Genomic DNA, 5000 nt, shown 5'->3' with positions numbered 1-5000 from the left:
GTGGCCGATTCTCGACCCCAGCACGCCGCCAATTATGGACGGCAGCCATGTTTAATACTCAAATAACTCTAGCAATTTGCATCTAGATTTTTTTATTTGTTTGGAGGACGCGTGCCAAAAAATCACAAAAAAAAAAAAAAATACACACGAGGAAGTAGCGGGGCAGATAAATCACGGTGGTGGTGGTGGTGGTGGCGATGGTGGTGGTGGTGGCGATGGTGATGGTGGTGGTGGTGGTGGTGGTGGTGGTGATGGTAGTGGCAACGAGAGAGAGAGAGAGAGAGAGAGAGAGAGAGAGAGAGAGAGAGAGAGAGAGAGAGAGAGAGAGAGAGAGAGAGAGAGAGAAGAGAAGAGAAGAGAAAGAAAATAACATCTAAACCTCTTAAAAAAAAAAAAAACCTCTTAATATACTCTGCTAACAATAATAATAATAGCAATGATGATAGTGGTGGTGGTGGTGATGGTGGTGGTGGTGGTGGTGGTGGTGGAGGCAGGTAACCAGATGAACACAGAGCAGGTGAGCATGAGCAGGTGAATCCGTGAGGAGGCGGCGACACGCACTAATAGAGTGGCGTGATATAATTACCCACCAATTACCTGCCGCTGAACTAATTAGCACAAAGGCCAGGTGACAGACGGACTGATCAGCGCGGAAGGAAATCATGAGCGTCATCAAGGTGGATTTAAAAGAACCGGCGGACTAATGGTGGTAATGGTGGCGGTGGTGGTGATGGTGGTGTAGGGGAGGGATTGGGAGGGAGAACAGTAACCTAATCTAAGCCAACCTGATCTAACCTAACCTATGTTAACCTAATCTAAACTAACCTAATCTGACCTAATCTAATATATCATAAGCTAACTTAACCTAAGCTAACCTTATCTAGTTTAACTTCACCTAATCTAACCTAACCTAAACTGACACTGTAACTTAACAATCTAACCTAACCTGACCAAACTTAAGCTAACCATGACACTCTTCCCTCCCTCTCCCTCTCCCTCTCTCTCTCTCTCTCTCTCTCTCTCTCTCTCTCTCTCTCTCTCTCTCTCTCTCCCCGCCTCGCCTGCCTCGCTTGCCACAGTCCCCGTCAGTCAGTCTCTCATTATTGACCCTCACTTATCACCGCCGATCAATCAACAGCTGATTAATTGATACACGTGATGAGCGGCTCACCTGTGGCTGCCTACCTGTGTCCCCGAGGTGTGTGTGTGTGTGTGTGTGTGTGTTTATCGGTCTCTATCTGTCTGTTTTTGTTTCTATTTGACTCTCTCTCTCTCTCTCTCTCTCTCTCTCTCTCTCTCTCTCTCTCTCTCTCTCTCTCTCTCATTACCTCATATATTTGTCCTCTGTTTCACTCCTTGCGTTCACAAATTACTTACTCTCTCCTCCTCTTCCCTTTCTCATTCTCCTCTGTTTACCTTGTCTTTCCCTCTCCCTATTCACCTGCTCCTTCCCTTCCTTCATTCCCTCCTTCCTTCCTTCCTCACACTTACTCTCCTCACACTCCTTAATTCACTTCTATTGGTGCTCCCCTTTCCACTGGCGGGAGATGAGTTGAGGAGATGAGTTGAGGAGATGAGGAGACCAGTGCACTTTATTTACTTGTCTTGGTGTGTGTGTGTGTGTGTGTGTGTGTGTGTGTGTGTGTGTGTGTGTGTGTGTGTGTGTGTGTGTGTGTGTGTGTTTGTGTGTGTAGGGGAATGTTATGCTTTCTCTCAATTTGTTTTTCTCCTTCTCCTCCTCTTCTTCCTTTGTCTCCTCCTCCTCCTCCTTCTCCTCCTCTTCCTCCTCCTCCTCCTCCTCCTCCTCCTCCTCCTCCTCCTCCGAGTGATTTGCGTGTTCAATTGACAGCTTTCGTGGTGATTTCGTGTCTAATTTCTTTTGTTTCCCCGAACGTTCTAATTTGTAATTCGTTTTAAGTCCTTTGAATTCGTGTCTCTTTCCACAAAATTTTTCTCTTCGCACTGTTGTTGTGTTCCGGATTTGTACATGTTAAGTCTCTCTCTCTCTCTCTCTCTCTCTCTCTCTCTCTCTCTCTCTCTCTCTCTCTCTCTCTCTCTCTGACACTTACCCTCCTCCTCCTTCACCTCCCCATTCTTCCTGCTGGTCCTCCTATTCCTCCTCCTCATGCTGGTCCTCCTCCTCCTCCTCCTCCTCCTCCTCCTCCTCCTCCTCCTCCCTCGCACATTATCATTACTCTTCCCTTCGCCACTGTTATTACAGATTCAACTAATCTCCCGAAGACTTCCCAAGGGAATAGGGAGAGGCTGCGTGTGTGTGTCTGTGTGTTCGTCTGTGTCGTCCCTCCTGCTCCTCCCTCCACCCTCTCCCTTTCTCCGTGTGTCATCTCCTGTTGGTCCTTCTCTCCTCCTCCCTTGAGCAATCACGGAGACCTGCAGCAGCCTTGGCCTCCGTGATACCACCCGATTAGGTATTCATTACTGACGCCAACTGTTTACAGAGGGCGTCACGGCGCTCCTCGGCGGCTTACTGTGCTGCGGCGGGATTAGCGAGGCTCGGATCTGACTGGTGAGGCGTTGTGCTGGTGCTAGTGATGGTGGTGGTGGTGGTGGGTGAGGTGAAAGTGAAGTGGGAGAGGTGAGGAGGTGGATTGTGTGTGTGTGAGAGAGAGAGAGAGAGAGAGAGAGAGAGAGAGAGAGAGAGAGAGAGAGAGAGAGAGAGAGAGAGAGAGAGAGAGAGAGAGAGAGAGAGAGACTAAACAAACCGAAACCTAATAAATAAAAAAAAAAATTAACCAGCTCACGCACCCACCCACGCAAAACAACACAAAAAACAAACCCCCCAAAAAATAAAACAAAACACACTTAACACCAAGACGAAAACCTTAAACCCTCAACTCTGAAACCTGAACCCCGAAGACCCACGCATGCATAGTTCAAGGTAGACGAAGACAGTAGCGGCGAGGAAGTGCATCCCTCAGTGAGCCTCAGATTGGATTAGCGGCAGTAGCGGGTCCACTCTGCCGCTTTCTGGCCGCCTCTGACGACGAGCTGAGCAGAAACACCTCGTTGGCGGGCAACTGAGGGCGGGGAAAGACACCAGGAAGGCAAGGTAGGGCGCACTGATTCCTGGCATGCTTGGGAAGGCGTGGGCAGAGCGCTAGGAGGTGTAGGTAAAGATTATGGACAATGGGAGTACGATGATGGGGAGTAAAATGAACAGGGAGGATGAATGAGGACAAGTAAGAGGATGAGGAGTGAGGAGGACGAGGGGAGGATGTGTAGGGGCGTGGGTGATGTAGAAACGCGTGGGGAAGGTTAGAGAAGGCATGGGGAAGGAGAGTGAAGGTTATGTATGGCGTGGGGAAGGATAGGAAAGGAAATACAAGGGTTGGGGGAAGAATAGGGAAGATTACAGAATGCACTGGGGAGGTTAGGAAAGAGGAAAGGCGTGGGGAAAACACGGAGAAGCAGGGAAAAGTCTTTGTGGGAGATTTGGGGATTACTTTACGTGGCGTGGGTGTGTTGAGCGTTTCGAAGCCTCATATATAAACAAACTGCCTCGAAAATGCTCACGAACCATCGGTAGTCTCAAGATGAGCCATTGTTAATATCTCAGAACGAAACGAGAGATGCTTCGCTTGTTGAGTCGTTTGGAATTGAGACACGCGCCGCTAGATGACACTGCAGTTGCCGAGGTAAATTCAAAAGGTTGGCAAAAGAGGGTGGCTCCTATCCCAAGTGCCTGGTTGGTCGCGCAGAAGAAAGACCCATGTTTAGAAACGCTTTGCTCTCTCTCTCTCTCTCTCTCTCTCTCTCTCTCTCTCTCTCTCTCTCTCTCTCTCTCTCACTATGTTTTCAAAGGCCACAGAGATGATTAGCTGGCTAGTCAAGAGTGTTTCTCCTGTTAATAACGTAGAAATCTTGTCAATCTGTTATTAGAACAGTGAAAACACCCTTAAAAACCAGTGTAAATTGAACTACAGTGAACATTTTGGAAGTAGCGGAGGTGCGGCACAGTGTTTCAGAGTATTGTTCGGAGACTAATGCACGGTGCCAGGCCGGAGCGAATGGGTGCCCGTCATGCATTGCTCTCCTCTCGCCCTGCATGACAATACGTGGCACTGTGTTCTCCTTCAGACAGTCTACAAATGTTCTCTCTCTCTCTCTCTCTCTCTCTCTCTCTCTCTCTCTCTCTCTCTCTCTCTCTCTCTCTCTCTCTCTCTCTCTGAAGGTAGAGAAAGAAGGAAGTGGACGGTGGGAAGAAGAGGAGTAAAGAGGAAACGAAAGGAAAAGGAAAGGAAGGGAAAGAATGAGATGAGAGAGAGAGAGAGAGAGAGAGAGAGAGAGAGAGAGAGAGAGAGAGAGAGAGAGAGAGAGAGAGAGAGAGAGAGAGAAAGTAACAACAACGCAAGTTAAACAAAAGTATCAAAACACTCACCACCACCACCACCACCACCACAAACAAGCAAACACCACAACAACAACAACAACAACATCAGTAGTAGTATAGCAGTAACAGTAACAGTAGTAGCAGCAGCAGCAGCAGCAGCAGCAAAAGGCAACAAAGGCAGCTGTCACCCAGGCCAGTTTCCGTGCCGCGGCTTTCCCCCAGCCTAAATATTTTCCCACTCGCTCTAACCCAATTACTTTCAACTTGACCTGTTTGCTCTGAGTCGCTTCCACGGCAGCCAATCTCACCGCTATCTCCTCCTTCCTCACGCCCTCCCCCTCCCCCGCTCCCCGTCCCTCCCACCCTTGTAGTCTTTCCTGTCTTCCCTCCTCACCCTCCTCTTCCCCCCGTCCTCCCACCCTTGTAGTCTTCCTGTCTTCTCTCATCACCCTCCTCTTCCCCCCGCCCTCCCTCCCTTGTAGTCTACCTGTCTTCCCTCCCTACCCTCTTCTTCCCTCCTCCTACCACCCTTTCTTTCTCCCTCCCCTTCCTCCTCCTTCCTCACTGCTTTCCTCTCTTGTAGTCTTCCTCTCTCCTCTCCCCCTCCCTCCTCCTTCCTCACGCCCTCCACCCTTGTAATCTTCCTCTC

The 5000-nt window shown here is 49.3% G+C and overlaps 1 protein-coding gene and 1 long non-coding RNA gene across 3 annotated transcripts in view; one reads left to right on the top strand and one right to left on the bottom strand.

The window, feature by feature from the left end:
- Nucleotides 1-5000, bottom strand: part of LOC135106616 (PR domain zinc finger protein 2-like) — a 141441-nt gene that overhangs the window by 26506 nt on the left and 109935 nt on the right. The window lies entirely within an intron of this gene.
- Nucleotides 1-5000, top strand: part of LOC135106617 (uncharacterized) — a 121273-nt gene that overhangs the window by 25690 nt on the left and 90583 nt on the right. The window contains exon 1 of one of the 2 annotated variants that reach the window (XR_010271392.1): nt 2841-3070. The exons of the other annotated variant lie outside the window; for it this stretch is intronic. This is a non-coding gene — a long non-coding RNA (uncharacterized LOC135106617). Of the gene's footprint in view, nt 1-2840; nt 3071-5000 lie in introns of those variants that run through there. 2 annotated transcript variants of the gene reach the window in all.

Source organism: Scylla paramamosain, chromosome 13 (genome assembly GCF_035594125.1).
Source record: "Scylla paramamosain isolate STU-SP2022 chromosome 13, ASM3559412v1, whole genome shotgun sequence".
In the NCBI taxonomy this organism is placed as follows: domain Eukaryota; kingdom Metazoa; phylum Arthropoda; class Malacostraca; order Decapoda; family Portunidae; genus Scylla; species Scylla paramamosain.
This window is presented reverse-complemented; position numbering and strand designations above follow the sequence as displayed.